The 18,718-nt window shown below is 36.6% G+C and overlaps 1 protein-coding gene across 6 annotated transcripts in view; it reads left to right on the top strand.

Moving 5' to 3' along the window:
- The window catches only part of LOC145996494 (very long chain fatty acid elongase AAEL008004-like), a 305,519-nt gene that overhangs the window by 59,807 nt on the left and 226,994 nt on the right, over positions 1-18,718 (top strand). For 2 of the 6 annotated variants that reach the window (XM_083133023.1, XM_083133040.1), the window contains exon 1: positions 17,080-17,216. The exons of 3 other annotated variants lie outside the window; for them this stretch is intronic. The gene's annotated coding sequence lies outside the window, so the exon portion shown is untranslated. Of the gene's footprint in view, positions 1-15,571; positions 15,590-17,079; positions 17,217-18,718 lie in introns of those variants that run through there. One more of the 6 variants, XM_083133030.1, reaches the window with a different exon arrangement.

Here is an 18,718-nt window from a genome sequence, read left to right as displayed (position 1 = left end):
TCAGTTCGAATTATTTTTTAGATTTCCAGTTCTCTTACGGAAATTTACATTTCCTTGTTGTTTTTTTAAGTAACGAGTACAGTATGTGCTTTCTGTATCACATGTATCATTAAATCAGAAAAATTAACATGCCATTATGCATTTTTGCGCTGTAGCTAGCCGAATTTTAGAATCTGCAACGATATAATAGAGTCGCCTATATTAGAATATATTGCACAGTTATTTATGATGTTACTGCTAGAGCCTTCTTAAAGAAGGCCACTCCGGCGCAAGAATTAATTGGATTTAATTCAATCTTGCGTTGATTAATAAATGATTAAATCTTTTAACATCACATTTCATACCTTAGGTTGGTTGAATTCATGGCGTTCTTAGCCCGATTTTGAAAAAAAAAATCTGTTGGTTATTATTTCTTACTAATGATGGTAATTTTTGTAATTATTATAATTAATAAATAACTGCACATATATAATCAACAAAGGAAGCAGTGATTCAATAAGAAAATAGTTTCTTGAATTTTAGTTATGAAAGAAAGTGTGGGCTTGTGAGCGCTCCCCCTCTCCCCTAGGTAAGCAAGATTTTCGTAAGGCATGGGTAAGCTATGGTTAAGTAATGGATTTTGACGCTTGCTGGTGCAGAGCTTGTCAGCAAGTTGTTCGGAGTTTTGTTTCAATGCTTGAAAGTCACTGGGTAATAGATGATGGTAAACATGGACAATTTGCTTCGTGATACCTATGCATCCCATTTTACCCAGAAGCAAACTTATGTACTGAAAGCTTACACATTTAGGACAGAATCGAGGCTGTAAATACAAGATTTCATTTCTTCGCAGTGTTGCTTGAAATTTCAGAAAAGAAAAATCGATATCTCACATCTTTTATTACAAGGAATCCGATCAGTACAAACAATACGAGGTCTAGATCGAATCGAATCATTACTTAAGGCACGACATGGGTCGTAACCCCCCCCCCCCCCCCATTGGAACCAACCTGGCATGCGAATTAATATTAGAAGAGCAAGGATCAGTTATTTTATGCGGTTATTACTAGCAAATTCCATTTGTCAATTTTGTGTAATTTTCATGACCCATATTCCACAAAATTGCCATTTTGTATCAGAAGATTCAGGAGTTCGTCAATGTTTAGACATCCATTATTTCACAAGACGTCGAAGTTTTGAATTCGATGGTACGTGTAATTTATCGTCCTCTTTGGGAAAACAAGAATTGCCATTATTCCTTCCTTACATATTTTCAACCAACCAGTAGTGAGATTCAATGCCTTCTTCGAAGTTGGATGTAAGACATTTATGTACTATGTTTGCTCTGCCCTGGTGGAACACAAGATTTTTCGGTTCGGTATTTCAGTCTTTCTGTATCAAACAGCATATTGATTATTATGCATGCACACAGGGAGGTACGTGTATCGCAAATATCCATCCAGCAGTATAGTTTAAATATATCTAACTTACTTATGTAATTCAAGTAAATACAAAATTAGATTTTACTATTTCCACATGTTATTAATTTTAATTCTGATTAAAGCATTGCTAATAATTTATGGGTAAATCTTTGAAATATTCTCAATTGTTTGATAAATTTATATGTATTTTTTTGTTTACAAAATTGCTTTCTCTAAGAGCTATATATCAATGTATAGTGAGATCCATGAGTATTATCGTGCAAATTGTCCATCAACATATTCGTGCACTTTATTTGACCCAATAAGAGCTTAAAGAATTAAAAGAAAAATCAAAACAAACTGTTGACAACTTCTGCACCAGCATACATAAAAATCCATCCCTTAAAAACACACAGGATGTGAGAGAGAAATTAATGGAAATAGTCATGGACAATTTGCACGATTATACTCACGGATCCCACTCTGTGGACAATTGTACGTACGAATACGTACGTCGTATATTTGTGTCAGTAGGGACCAATTGTATTTTGTAATTGTGCACTGTGCATTGAAAGATATTTAAAAAAGGTATTCAACTACACACAGAACTCAAAGTGTGTCAATTGACACACAAAAGTGCGTAATTTTTTTGACTCCAATGACACATTAAAAATGCATCAAACTGAAAGATGCACCTAAATGCATCAAAATAAATGTGTCAAATGATTCACTAAAATGCATCAAACTGAAAGATGCACCTAAATGCATCAAAATAAATGTGTCAAATGACACATTAAAGTGGATATTTCGTTTGATGCACCTAAACGTGTCGTTGGAGTCAAAAAATTTGATGCATCTTTAGTGTGTAGAGTGACACATTGAAATGCATCAATTTTTTTCTTTTTCTTGCCCATGCAGGTTGCATACCTGCAAGGGAAAAGTTCCAATACATTTCTCCACTGTAAAAAATATTTCACTTTTCAAACACTCTCTTGAAGCACTTCACATTTAATGTGCTTCAGTAGTGTTGTATATGCTGAAAAAGTGATGGAAAGGAATATTGTCAATATTATATATTCTGCAAGTGTGTTAAGTGCATTCCATAAATTATTTTATCATTTATAGTACACTTCCCACATTTAGAACATGCTGAAAACACTTCTTAGTACACAACGAAAGAATTTATCAGTACTGTAATATTTTAGGTGGAGGGAGCTTAGTGTAAATTTCTATAGTGCAGGGTAATGGGGGTGCTAAGCTACATTTAATTTAAAAATTGGGCTTTTCTTGTTCACATTTGTGCATTATATAAACACACCTTTCTGTTTCAAAGTGGCATGGCCTTGTGAGTTCATGGTTGGTTATATGTGCAAATTTTGAATTGAATATTGAAACTGAAATGACACTTTCAGGAGATATTGAAAATAACTTTTGCACAAAATGAGAGATCATAGCTGAAAAAAGAAAGTAAATAAATTTTCCTTCTCATTTAATCTACATGTTTATGCCTTATCGTGTATACATGCAGATTAACAATCACAGAATAAACCAAATAGGAAAAAAAAATTCAATTCTGAACAAAAAATAAATGATGCAGGAGTAAAGAAGCATTGTCATTAAACAGAAAAATCAACAACCTGTAACCTAAAATTAATATAAAACACAGAAGCACTATGAATACCATTTTCAATCACCACACCATTGTTGCTAATGAACAATAAGAGAAACTTAGGTGCAATTCATAGTAACAAATGATACAGAAGATCCTGAGACAGAACATATATTGTTTGTCACAGATACACTTGTGCTTAATGCATAGTCTGCTTTCAATCCTTGAACTTCTCACATAAGATAGATGACTTGAGGTGACAGTCTATCTTTATGGCCTAATAGTATACATATACTGGACTAATACCATACATGTAGCACAACTTTTGGGGTAGTCTAATTCAAAACTATAGTATATGTCAACAAGTGCATAGATAAATGTTCGTAAAGTGGCACACTGCACTTTCTAGCATCTGCAGCTACCGGGACAACATTCCTTCCACTAATAGTGCCAGATAGGGTGCTTCTTTCTCAAAATCTTTTGTTACCAAATGGTGATACTTCCTGAAAATAAATGAAGCATGCATAAATATCATATTATTTTCTTGAATTTAATTACAAAACATCACATTTATTCCTGATCAAGTATTATCCAATTAAAACAATCTCTCTCTCGCAATGATTCTTAATGTCCTGACTATGCATCAACCCACAAAAAAAGAAAAAAATACATGGTAGAACAATGCCCTCAAATGGCTGTTGTACACTGACATTAAATTTGACTTATTTAATATCTGCCATGAACGAAGAACACAAATCGTCACCATTCTTTGACATTCAAGCAGATCCCTGTACCAATTTGCTTCCCTTTTACCTACACTAAATTCCATGACTCCACATCCCTTTGAGGGGTCAAGGCCTGCCAGACAGACAGCTTTTCATTGGATAATATGTGCTTAACGCATTGTGTACCATCAGCACTGTTACTGGTGTTCAAGCAGTATTTTATTTATTGCATGTAGCTCCCCAACTGTTCTCATGATGTTGGGTTAATACAGAACTTTTGAACTCCAAAGAGTTCAAACCAAGAACCACTCATATTAAAGACAACAGCAGTAACCAACAATTCAGCTCTTCTATTTTACTAATCACTACAAAATATTTAGAATCCAACTAGTCAACTTCTACCCCTTTAGTATATTACTTTCACTGTTCCTCCCCTCAACTACAGCAATTAAAGTTTGTATGTGCTTACCTTTGATGCATGAAGACAGGTACACAAAAACACTCCTATACAGGCCAGACTTGAACCCGAAACTCATCACAAGAGCACTTTCTCCTTTATGTTGCATGTCTTTGCACAGGGCCAAGAAAATATTGATGGGAAGTTACTGTAAAACAAAACAAATACCATATTTACTGGTATGAAACAGAGAACATTCAAGGTTTATTTAAATTAGCACTGGGAAAATATTACCATACCCAGGTGGTGTAAATATAATAGCAATAATATTCTTTGTAAAACTATAGAGGAGGCAGATTCTGAAATATACTTATATGCCAAAACAAAGTGATTAAAGATATAGCACACTCAATTTAGTTAATTTATATTACTTTTCTGTTCATAAACGTTTATCCTATACATAAAAAATTGATTTAAAAAATACAAGACTAATTTTTCCTGTTTATATCATATAATATGAATGCGAAACAGTCAACACTTTATCACAGAGGAATATTACTTGGAGCTTTGAAAATATAATAATTAGGGACTTATGTGAGACTAAAACAGATGAAGAGAATGCATGGTTTTGAATTATGTAATTTGTATATGAATTACAATTGGAAAACCTTCATGACTTATCTCTCTTTTCTTCTCTTCCCTTCCCCTCTCACTATTTTCTCCTTTCCATCCCACCACCTCTCTTTCCCTCACAAAAGGATAGAAAATTTGAGAGGGAGAGAGAAAGGCAGACGGAGGGCTCACTCTATCACTCTCCTATCCTCTTCTTACTCTTTTCTTCCTTTTTCTGTTCCTTCAGAGAAAGGATGACTGTCTCACACACATATTTCTCTGTCTGTCTCCCTCTAGGAGAGATGAAAAATGGAAGAAATGCAGTGAGAGAAAAAGGGAGAGGAGAAAGAGAGAAAGGGAAGATGACACACACACACATATTTCTCTCTCTCTAAACGAGTCACACACTCTCATACATATGTGTGTGTGTTGGAGAGAAGAAAAATGACAAATCCAGTGAGAGAGACAGAGAGGGAGAGAGAGATAAAGGAGAAGAGGGAATAAAAGACGTGAGTGAGGGAGGGAGTCTATTTCTCTCTGACAAAGAGAGAGGATGAATAGAGAAAGCAAGTGGAAACAAAAGAGAAAAGAAAGGATGAAACAAAAAGAAAAACAAATAAAAGGAGAAAGGGTTCTCTCTGCTCCTCTACCACTTTCCATGACTAAATGTCATTGTAATAATTAAATTTCCAAGTCTTTGATGTGTATAAAAGTTTGTATGTTAACAGAAAAAAATACCATTCCATATCTCAAGCAATTAAGAACGTGAAAGAGAATATACATGACTGTTTCTCGTGTTGGCCATTATCTATGTATAGTTAAGTTACTTAAAATAATTTATCACTTAATTATTTAGAGTGGTGTATTCTGGATTTTCCATCTGTGGATGACAGTTTGTATTTAAAGGTGGTAGGAAAAATTTAGAGCCAAAATTACTTTATGACTTAAAAATGCATATTCCACATGTCATTAGGATAATAGGCATTGCTACAGACACTTTTGAAAGGAAGCATAAAAAGAGGTAATATGCACAAATAGATAAAATAAAATAAAAGAGGCAAGATATAGTTATTTCACATTAAGCAGTATAAAAGCAAAATTAAACAGCAAAATTGACATGATATCCTTATCTATAACATCTATGAGTATAAAAATAATTTTCCACAAGAGAATTCCACTACTGAAAGAGAGAGAGAGACAGACAGACAGACTACAAACATTAACAGTTAAGCATATTGAATTAACCTGAGTCTCATTTATAAAGCTGGTATCAAAGGTATGAGGGGGTTAAGATCTGATCATTATGTCATCCAATAAGAAGCTATTCAGATTGTGAGTGATGTTATGAGTTATCAGGATTTTCGAAAGGAGGAGGGGTACATATGCTTATTTTTATTAATGAGCCCTCAATTTGCCATTTTTTCTGCCTTTGATGTTTTTTTTAAACATTTTTTTAGGAATACTGAGCAAAAGAGGTGGTTATAAGTTGTGACCCCCACCAACCCCCTTTTGATATGCCACATGGATGTTGTGTCAAGCAGTTTAATAAATCTGAGCCTTAAATGTACCTAATGTTGAAGCGATAGAAATATATTCTGAAGACAGTTTAAATTAATTCAACTTTGACTTCTTCTATTTATATTTGTTAACTCGCAAGTCCAGATTTCAAACACGAGGAACACTTTCATCATGGTAAATTGTCTACGGAAAGTGAGATCTTCTTATCACTGATTGATTTGGAAATGCAAATATTCATGTTTCAGATAACAATATGTAACACACACTTACCTTTTGCATCCTTGGTGGGTAGATATCCACAATAAGCACAGAATAATCCCTCTTCAGTCGAATCATATGCCTCACAATTCTCTGCACGACAATAGCTTCTGAATATTTCTCTCTTGTCTTCATGACAGGAACAATAGGTGCCTTAAGAATAATAATAAAAGAAACTTTTGCATGAGAACTAGTGATATCAAAACAAAATACTAGTTGAGTATATCAATTTAATGGCACAGTTAAGAGTAATGAACAACAGACAAGTAGCATTTAATTTTTTTTTTATTATAAAGTCCTAGGATGATCATTTCATTCCTAATTACTAAGATGAGTGATATATATATTTTTTTATTGTTTAAAGTGATGTTAGTATGGAATGTTAATTCGATATTATCCATTATCTAGTTCTTGAAACTACACTGGATATGGAAAATATCCAATTAATATTGCGTGCTAATGTGGCGCGCCCAAGGAGAGTTATTGGTGGGGGATGACATATATTCGCCTGCACTTAAAAAAAAAAGAACGCCAGACGTACGAAAAGATGGCAAAATGAGGACGGACCACAAAAAAAAGTGCGCACGCCACTGGTAGAACCATTGTCTCTAGCATTCATGGATTTTTTAATATAATATTTCTTATCTTTCACATATATAAGGTTAAGATATTCTAGATTTTTATTACAACATCTAGAATGTGTAAATGCCTCTCGTTCGTTTCCCTATTTCTTTTCCCCCCTCTCGCTTCCCTATTTCTCTCTCTCCCATGTACTCGTATGTTTTCCCTTTACCCTCTCCCTCGGTTCTTGTATTCCGCTCCCCCCTCCTCTTCGGGGTATGTCTGTGTATCTCTTCTCTTTCCTTCATTCTCTGTCCGGTTCTTCAATTCTCTTCCTTTCTCATATTCTCTGCCCCTTCTTTCATCTATTTTTTCTCTCCTTTAAAGCACTTCTTTCTTATGATGACATGCGAACATGATGTAAATATGTCCAACATCTCCACATAAGAAAAAGTGTTTTAAAAGAGATAAAAGAAAGGGAGAGGGAAGAAGCGGCAGAGAATGTGAGAAAGGAATAGAATTAAAGAGTCAGACAGAGAATGAAGGAAAGAGAAAAGAGACAGATAAAGATAAAGGAGCGAGTCGGGCACACACACACACACACGGTGAAGAGAGAGAAGAGGAGGAGGAGGAGAAGAGAATTGTTTGAATTGTTGGTTTTAACTCCACTTTATGTACAAATAGGGTGGTCGGAACGGACCTATAGTTTAAAGCGTGATCCCAACCACTGCGCAATGTGTCTGCAGCAGGTATCGAACCCGAGATCCTTTGATTACAAGCCAATGACGTAATCAGCCATCGGGAGACCGAGGACAAGAGAGAAAAGAGGCCGAGTCAGAGACAGACGGGCGAGAGAGAAATAGAGAAACACAAGAGAGATAAAGCAATAGAAAAACGAGCGAAATAGAGAAGCAAGAATTGGAGAGAATGATATATATATATATATATATATATATATATATATATATATATATCTGTGGAGATAGTAAAGAGAGAGAGAAAGAGTAACAAGTAGAAAAGAACAAACAGAAATAGAAAAAGACAGAGAAAGAAATATAAAAATGGAGAAAGAAATAGATGAGAGAGAGAGAGAGAAATATAGAAGCAAAGCAAGCGAAAAGAGGCAGGCAAGGAAGAGGAATAATAACAGAGAGAGAATAAAGAAGTAACGGGCCGAAAATGTGAGGGTAAACATAGGGAAATAAATGCTCGAAAACAGAGGAAATAAACAGGAAGGAAGAGATACTAAAATGAGAAATGAAGATGGGAAGCTTTAACGGAAAAGAAATAGACAAAAACGTTACAAACAAAAGGGAGAGAGGAATGAGAAGGCAGTTTTTTTATTCCAAAAAGAGAATGAGGGGTCAAGTGACCGCGAGAGAGAAAAAGTGTGCTTTCTGCCATTTTGAAATTTTATATGCCTGTATATTTGCTTCACGGCACTGGGATTGTCCGCAATGACAAAAATAAATTAAATAGGCAGAGAACAAAAACAAGGAAGCATTGAACTCTCACCAAACACATAACTTAGTTCTTGCAACTATTTAGATAACAACGAAGCTTAATGTGAAACTATTATGCTATGATAAATAATGGGCCCTGAAGCTAATCTCCCATTTTGGTGTAATCGTTGGGTCTGACCAGGTTCTTTCCTTTATTCGACCGTTTATAATTAGGCAGTTAAATCAGAATTTCATCGAACAAAAAAACATATAAAATGAAATTGTAGAAAACATGCATAAATACTTACTTTTCTTACTCCGAAAATCTGTGGTGCTTGTTCGTTCTCTCCTGAATCTGCACAGAACTACACTATACAGTACACAATGCGACGAAGCACTATCGAAACACGTGTCACGAGAAGACGCCAACCAAGCGAAATGCTTCCGGCGATTGCGAAAGTTGTCTTCAACCCCTCACCTCACGCCTCTCAAGATGTACCGTTATGGTGATGAGTCATCAGGGCAGGGGTTGTTTGTCCAGAATTTTTCTGTAGCGAGCAGGTGGAAGAGTAAGAATAAACTTAGAACCAAAATAACCATAAGTTGGGACTCTGGGGAAAAAATTCAGGAGGATGTTACTAACATGACAGTAACTTATCTGTGCTAACATCATGTTAAGGAAGGTAGGTCATTCTGTGTGTGTGGCTGCACCAAAAGTCTTTCCTGTTTTGATTTGATTTTTGTTATTTAGCTTCGTATCTCTTCCATTTTTGGCTAATCGCGACGATGAGGATGAGTGATGAAATTGATGAAGAGACACGCACCCATCTCCAGTCCCGGATTCGATCTCGGGAACACTTTAGTCGTAGCTCGTTGTGGTCGTTCATATATGTGCATCGTTAAAAAGAATAAAAATACAAATAACTATTCGGAACAAATGACAATTGAAATTTGGATAAAATGTGCGGTTTATATTCGGGCCAATAATATACCTATAAAAAGAAGCGAGGCGAATCCAGTTTCTATCTAATGAACGTACGGAAGTCTATACTTGTTAACAACTCCAAAGTATATTCAATTCAATGTCAATTTTATTGTTTGTAAGGTAATAATAATAACCAGCGCTCTTTTTCTGGTATATTTGAAAATTTATGAACATGCCGCAATATTTTGAATAGTCCTTACGATGAACACAAGAACAAACAGATTTGAAGTGTACCGAAACCTTTCTTCCCAATAATAGAACATTGATAACACTAATAAAACGGAAATTTTAACTTTCTATGGCTGAAAGGCAATAGGTCAAATCTTACTCTTAAAAATCCTGTGCTTAATGTAATAATTTAAAAATCGAGTCGTACATCTCTGCTACACTTAACGTTCGCTAACATTTTTATCGAAGAGAGTTCACCAAAACGGGTATTATTTTTAGTGTACAAACAATGTACCAAAAATACAATATTAGTTGCTTGTACGTACATGCATGTGTGGCACCAATTTTGATGTGACATTTTAATTAGGAAATATAATTTAGTTACTGCAAATATATTTACTTCGGCTGTTGATTCTTTACATTTTTCTTACTTCGGTTTATTTGTGAGCTGCGTTGTCGACTTGTAATCCAGGGGTCCCGAGTTCGATACCCGGTTGAGGCACATACTGGTTCGGATCCCACTTTAAACTCTAGGTCCAGTCCCGATTAGCCTTACTGTGCATAAAGTGGACTTAAAACACCAATTCAATCAAACATTCAATTTGTAAGCTGATAAATTCAAAATTCCTTTCATATTATCGTAAGAGATCAAAATTTATTTTCCATATAAGGTAAGTAAAATCATCAAACAGTTGCTTAGAAAGAATTATGCATATAAGTGTGTAAATTGAAAGATATGCATTTAGATGCATAAAATCCCATCGGACGGGTAATTGACACTCTAAGATGCATCAAAAGACACACTCCACAGTCGAAATCCCATTTGATGCAGTGAAAGTGCATCAAACCCCGAGACAATTTCTAATAATCCAATATTACACGTTTAGGTGTGTCATTTGATGCACTAAAAGTGCATCAAATTCGATTTGATGCATTTCGAGTTCTCTGTGTACTATCGTAATATTAATCACAGAGAATTGTAAAGTGCGATGCAAATTGTCCACCATCATATTTATTCCCTTCGTTTTACGGAATAATTTCAAGTGTGGAAATAATAATAATAATACATAGAATAAAGAATCTGCAGACAATTCCTATACCAGCACACGTAATTTTTTTTTTTTTTAAAAAAAAGACGTAGTATGCAAGAGAAAAGTAATGAATATAGTCTTGGACAATTTGCCAAGCAATGCGTACGAATTACATTATGTTGTACATTCGTGTAGTTTGTCTCAATTACTGAAAGGAACATGCTTTCAATTGAATGGAAAGTGTCATCTCTAATAAACTAATCTTTAATGCATGATTCTCTCACCGAACATTTCTAACTTGTAAGCTGATTAATATTTTGTTCTTCTTTATAGGTGAGTGGTTCTTCTCCTACAATCCATCTCCCTCAAATTTGAAATATGGGTGAGTTTAACTTTCATTACAATTGCAATAATGTTTCATATTAATATGTAATTTTGAATGTCGAATATGAGAACGCTGCTCTTTACTTGATGGAAATTTTCCTTACGTTTATTTGCGACCTAATCGTTTGAAAAATTAGAATGTTATAAATAGGGCTCGGCAGTGGCAGCGATTTGGTTCCAAAACTAGGGGAACAAGATGCCAAAACTGGGCGGAGGGGCAAGGACAGTTTAGTTTCCTTTGGTAGATAAAGTGGAAAAAAGTGGGGACAACTGCCCTCTCGCCCCCCCCCCCTAGGTTGTAGGTTATTTGCAGTATTTGTTGCCGTTTTTTAAAGTTTTTCTTTATTTTTGAGGTTTATTTTTCTCTTTCCTTGTTGTTTCATGAATTTTAAATGCATTTGCTAGCATAACTTACATATTTCAATTTCCTGGAATGTTTTTTTTTTAGCAATTTCGCCATTATAAAAAATACGGTCGATGTAAAATATCACAATATTGTTTTTAACTGAAATGTTTGGCAATGGATTAAATATAGTAATTGTGGTAAATTTATTTCCCCCCCTGCAAACTTAAAATACTTTGTTTGAAGCCTACCGTGAGAGTTCCACTATCGCTTCAATCTGTGGTATTAAAGTAAAATTAGTTACAACCAGGGTTGTTAAAGGTCCAGGAACCCGTAAATTCTAATGGGTTCTATTGGGTTCCGCTGCAGGACCCGAACCTTTTTTCTCGCACAATTTAAATTCGGTCCAATTTACGTATTGTTTCTTTGAAAAAAGGTTCCTGGACCGTATTTAAATTCATCTGTAAAAAGGTACATGGACCGTATTCAAATTGGGCCGGAATAAAGGTTCCTGGACCGAATTTAAATTCAGCTAGAAAAAAGGTTCCTGGACCGTATTTAAATTGATCTGGTTAAAGGTTCCAGGGCCGAATTGAAATACTTTACAGATAAAAAAGTTCAGAACCTATTTACGCTTACTGATTTTCTCTCCTGGACCGGATTTTAATTTATTTAAAATTCCTGGACATTTAACAACCCTGGTTACAACATTTACAATATAAAGAAACACTATAATCTGATGCACGCGAAACACAGATCGACTACTATATCGTGCAAACCCACTTTGAAAGGAGGGGGATGATTTGATTTATTTTACTCTTTGTGCCACTTTTGGCTAATTTGAGAAGATGGGGATTAGTGATAATATGATGAAATTGATGGATGGACACTCGCAAACATCCATGCCCAGTCCGGTATTCGAACCCAGGAGGTGGATGACATACAGATAGAACCTTGCTGTGTATTTTATATAACCTCGAGGTAAAAATAAAGAAAACTACATTTATAATTATTTGCTTTTCTCCCTTTGCTTTATTTATTACTACCTGATTAACTGGCGTTGCCCGGGTATTTATTTATCCCAATCTTGTATTAGACAGGAAAATAATGAATTCTAACTATAGTGCAAAATGTAACTAATTTTAAATGTGATCGTGAATTTCACCAATTAGCTTAGCAAGTCCGAAAACTATGGATTCGACACTAATCTAGGTCATTTGTGGCATTTTATTTTTAACACCCTCTCACCCCTCATGCCGATAGGTGATGAACTTGAAGTTGAACCGCATTGGGAGTGTCACGAAAACTATGAATTCCACACTAATATCGGTCGTTTTCGCAACACAAAATCATATCAGCCTGAATGTTAGACAACTCGAGAAACACTATCGTTGTGCGGGATTGCATAGAGTCACGGATGTTTGTTTCTGCGGAATTTAATATCGGTCGTGTTTTATTATTTTTACATGTCACCTCTTCCCACCCCACCCCTAGGGGTGCTAGGTGTGTCTTACCCCCAAGTATTCTTTCCAGATTGCAAGTGATATGTGTACAAAGTTTGGTTGAAATTGCTCCAGGCGTTCGAGAGTTATGCCAGAACAAACATACATACATGCACCCACACACATACATAAATTTTTATATACCGAGTGGTCCAAAAGTCCCGGAACGGTCACATATCGTGAGAAATACACATGGAATCGGAAAACGAAAAAATACGTGTTTAATAACTGAAAGAAAGCTATTCAACGATAGGGGGCAACTGTGAAATTTTGAATGGAAATCCCAATTTTGTATTGTAGAATCGGAAAGAGGACTTCATTCCGAGTCCAACGAGCAATCAACCATCCTCCTATCTCAATTAGGAACGTAGATATGGCGATTAAAAAAAAAATCATAAAACCCAAAAAATGAACAAAGGGACGCTCTGCCCCTAATTGAGCTAGAGTGAAACCGATTGCAGATTCGGGGGGGGGGGGGAATCAATTGTGATATCATTGAATAGCTTTCACTTATTAAGCACGTATTTTTTCGTTTTCCAATTCAATATGTATTTCTTACGATATGTGACCGTTTTGGGACTTTTGGACCGCCCGGTACATAGATATAATAGATAGATAATTATTTTTATCTATTATTTATTATTAGTTTAAAATCACCAAGGATCGGGCTTTATCGAATTATTCAACTACTTTCTTGTAATTTTTTTTTTAAAAAAGGAAGCTTTCATTTTAAAAGCGAAAATTGTCAGGTAATTTTTACCATTTTTAGGTCATTTTAAAATAATTTGAAGGTCATTCTGTAGGTCATTTTTCGAGATTTTTGTTAGGTCTTCAACTTCCGACTCCTAGTTATAAATACGTGCAACATTACCAACGACTTGAAGCAAGGGATCCTTAATGACCAGTTTGAGCCCCCCCTTCCGCCTGGTACGCCAGCTAAACCATTGACAGAACTGGTTACATTGTAGTCAAGGGCGTCGGAAGGGATCCTAGACCACACCACAGCAGAGTAGCATTTAACAAGCGCATGGAGTCGTCTAGGGAACATTGAACATTACAATTCTTCCCCTCTCAATGCCAGAGGACAGACTTGAGAGTGTGTTGACGTGTGCGTCATTGTTGTCACCTGGCGAACGCCTATTGATCGCCTATTCCCCCTTTCCCTCCTTTTTTCCAGTCGGGGTTGGAGTGGCGTGTTGTTGTTAAGGGTGAAATGACGTCATAATTTCCCTCTTTACGCGTTCGATCATGTCCTCCCACATCACCTGGATATTGGGTGCATTGACGTGTGTACATTCATGCTCAAAATTTTCCAATTTCGCCGTGGGAGATTGGAAAACACCTCTTCATCTGATTCGTGAGTGGTAGTGCTCTGTGGCATTGTAATTTTGGCAGAAGATACATTATGTGTATGATTCCATCAGCGTTGCCAACCTCCCGATTAGAAAAAGCGCTGTTTAATGTGTGAAATTATGCTAAATTCTGATAAATTGTGCTAATATCTATAATAATAATAAAAAAAATATTACTGATATTGGAGCTCCGGTGGTCTATTCGGTAGGGTGTCTTGACTGCCACGCGCGAGACCCGTTTTCGAATTCCGGGGTGGGTGATCTACGATCGGATTTTCCCGGCCTTGTCCCCGCATAAAGCGCTTCTGGGGATCACCCAGCCTCAACAGTTACCAAAAAAAACATTACATAATGTGTACCCGTGGGTCATGTTTAAAGCACATGGCACCTTTTTTAGGAAAGTGTTTAAACACATTTTTAATGGAATAATACATGGATGAAACAGTTTTGTTCGGCACATAACGTATAACGTACATCAATCAATGTATGTTATATTCACAACAGAATGTGATACTTTGGAAAACAAGTTGCTACCACGGTGATAGAGTGAGGTCTGGCAACAGTGGATTAGTTGAACCTTCTCTGACAGCCTACATGCGAGATTTAACTGTAACGTAAATATGTATTTTAAGAAGTTAGTTAAATGCTATAACCAGCCCGTCCTTGATTGTTTTAACAAGATTCCTTACCAACAATTATTCTTAGAAAATTGATGTTTTTGTCATTGTTTTAAATACTTCATTTGTTTGTTTTTGGGTTAGATAAAAACAATATTTAAAACATTTAAAACAATGTTTTATTCGTTTCTTTGAAATAAAACTCAAATTTGCCAACCCTGTGAATAGTAAGTACACTTTTGAAGTGCAGACTTTTTATCTTAATTCTTTGCGAGGAAAAATTATGAGTGACCATTTTTAATATACCCGACTAGTTAGTTTGAGCAACAACAATCACCGTGGCGCCATCTGTGAAACATTGCAGAAGAGCAACAAGGGATAACAAAACTTCAAGAAGACGCAGATGATTATTCTAAACATTTCCGAAACACAGGAATTGCAAAATATCATTGTTTCAATTTCCTTGCGTAAGGAATTCATTCAACCCATAGCCAGATTGAAGGTTTATAGTGTTTTTGCAAGTGTGAACGTTACAATTTTTCACGGCTCCCGTTGTTCATGGCTCCGGTAGTTCTGCGATGTTGACAAGTAGCGAGGAACTATATATAACCGTAAGATATCCGTGCACAATTTCTTGCGATTGTCGACGCGAGCTAGAGGTTGGATTCGGACGAGAAGTGATTACGTAAGTTCACGTTTAATAGTTACTGTATAAATACATTATAATGTGACGTCAGTTGCTGGTCACAGGTTACTAACGAGATAGTAAAAATAATTCAAGGCTTAACGTTGCAGCCAGTTGCAAACAAGAAAGTAGAATGATTCTTAATTGTTGTCTCCGTATCTTCATCATTGTAAAGCAGCACTAAATAGGCTTGTGCAAAGACCGAGATTATGTCTCGTGCAGTGGGAAACATCGAACCAGTTTCCGGGTGACGTGTGGTCAGCGCGACGAACCCCCAGTCGTTGTTGTAGTGTCCTTGACGAGGTTTTGGTGTGATATTGATCGATTTACGTTACTTCGCATTTCAGCCACTTTTGGCTAATCGCGTACATGAGGATGAGTGATGAAATTGAGGAAAGGACACTTAAAAAGAACAACCGTGCCGGGACCGGGATTCGAACCCAGAACCCCTGGCGTCGAGCAGTTCGATATTGAAAAATTTACCTAACCAAATTTACCATTTTATCTGATTTTGTTTATAGTAATTGCAGTGTGCCCAAATGTCATTTGTTTTAAAGGACTCTCCTTTAAAACTGCGACTACTGATAATCCTTTATTTGTTATTAATTTTGTACCTCCCCGATGACTTAGTGGTATCGTCGTCGCCTTGTAATCAAGGGGTCCCGGGTTTGATAGCCGGAGGTGGCACATAGTGGTTCGGATCCCACTTTAAACTGTAGGTCCAGTCTCGATTAGCCTTCTGTTCATAAAGTGGACTTAAAAACTGAAATCAAAACCAAAAATGTATTTGTCATTTATTTATTTTTGCTTCACTTATGAACATTGCAAAAACCTACCCTAATGTTGCTCCATACATAAAGTTAAACGGCCGTTGCATTCGGTGAAAATGACGCATCATAGTGGAGCAGGCAGGGGGCGGGCGCCCCAGTTCACAGCCAAACGGGTGCACGATCTGGCTCCGAAAGAGCTAAGATTGCAACAGTGCTCCGCAGCTGCCGCGGAGGGAAGAACTTCCCGGAAACCCTTCCTAATGCCGTTAAGGCCGCCGACACAAGGTGCGGCACGGCCTTAAGTCGTTACTAACCTCAATCCAGGTTGAGGAACAGTATTTCGGTTTTAGTGAAACTTCGGATATAGTGTTATACATCTTGTGTATGGGAATTCACATTCTTTCTATCTCTCTCTCTCTCTCACACACACACAGATAGAAATTGATCTATCCTTTTCTTTATTGAGTTGTCAATTGGCAATCTCGTTCCGTTCTGCTTCATGTTAAATGCAATTGATTACAGTGATTCCTTCCGATGAAAGGTTATATAAAGTTCATGTTCCGGTACAATCCATTGTTCTTGTGTGCCGTAAATCACTCGCAGTAAATTTTAACGCTCCTGCGATTTTTACGATACAAACCGTGCTGTGAAGATACCATAAAATCTTCCATTGAGCCCTGATAATTTCCACTTCCCAATGTATTTCCAGTTCAGACACAGCTTTCTTCGTGTTCCAATTGCAATTTTTTGGTTGGCTGTTGTATTGGTTGGAAACAAAGGTCCTGAGTTCGTCCACTTGGTTACAGCAGTCCCTTGTCGCCCTTAGAAATAGGATGGCGAATATCTAAAAGAAATAGGCAAGTATATATGCTCTAAAAAAGAGGCAAGTACATAGTCTGTATAAAATAATATAATTGTAAGTCCATATTTAATTCCATATTTTGATGAAAATAACTAAATACGAGGGGAAGTAAAAAATTATCCGCCCTTTTAACATAACTTTCTTTGTTGGCCACACTACCTTCAGTGCTCGCTAAACCTCTTGATAGGGGTTCCGGATTCGATAACTGGTGGAGGTACTTTAAACTGTAGGTGCAGTCCCGATTAGCCTTATTGTCCATAAAGTGGACTTAAAACACCAAATCACCCAACCTCTCGATTCCCTCACACACTTCTACGCGGTATAACCCTGTCCCCGTATTGTACTGAAAGCTTGCGATGAATTTCAGCCCCTGACACACCTCCAGACCACAGAAATCAGATCATTGATCTACTCCATCCTTCCTTGGTACACACTACTCTGTCAGCGGAGCGGCCATGTTCACTCTGTAAAAAATGAACGAAAATTGGAGCGATTAAGATCAAACCTCGGCCACGTAATCATCTTTTAGCACGCGAGCATTGAAGGCAAGTGCTGCCAACCTAAAGAAAGTTACGTCGAAAGTACCGATAGTTTTTGACTTCCCCTCGTATATAGGATCTATTTACATAACTTTACACTTTTTTTCGTACATATTAATCCGTTCCCAGCTGATAAGACGAGGTGGATTAGGAGTCGGCACTAGCACTTGGACGACGTAACGCAAATTTTCAACGACGATTATACTGGTTGTGGTTGCAGGTGCCAGAGCCTCGTTACCCTGCAACAATGCAGCGTAAGGTGTACTGCGTGGAAGAGAGGTTGACATTTTAGTGCCTGTCCCAGTTGCTTAACGAAGCAATGAACAGTACCATATTGCTTTCAGAGGCGACGTTACAACCCAGAAGTGTTCATGACTGTACCAGCACTCTCTGCGGTCGCTGTAATTAGGGATGATAGATACACCTAAAAAGACTAAAAATCGAAACGAGAACGAGACGAGTCCGACAGGGTTCTCGTTGGAGACTTTGGTACGATATTCTCTGCACCCATTTTGGATTTATGACGTCACATAGACCAAGCGTCACAATGTATCACCGGCAGCCATTTGTTCTCTCTTTTTGCCAGAATGTAAAGTGTAAATTTTGCTTATAATCCTAGCAAAAATGGTACGAAATAGTTTCACTAGAGATTTCTCCATTACAGTGCGAGGTATGAATAAAAGTGTAAGATTATTTTTTCTTCCTTTTTCAATTCTAAACAAAAAATGTCTCTACACAAAATTGTCGAAAACTACTTTTAAAGGAGTTATGATAGATTTATTTTGTTGCTGTCCGTGAAGCGGCAGCCATTTTAGATTTATTATGAGTACGTTACACAGGCCATATGCCACAATTACAGGCAAAAACAGTTGCTATAAGATTGTGTACTACATTAACTGTACATTCAAACAAACACAACAGCAAACCACAACACGAGACAAAACTACACGTCAAGCTA

Source organism: Lepisma saccharinum, chromosome 1 (genome assembly GCF_977018435.1).
Source record: "Lepisma saccharinum chromosome 1, izLepSacc3.1, whole genome shotgun sequence".
NCBI classification, from domain to species: Eukaryota; Metazoa; Arthropoda; class Insecta; order Zygentoma; family Lepismatidae; genus Lepisma; species Lepisma saccharinum.
Note: the sequence above shows the minus strand (reverse complement) of the source record. Positions and strands in the feature narration are given on the sequence as shown.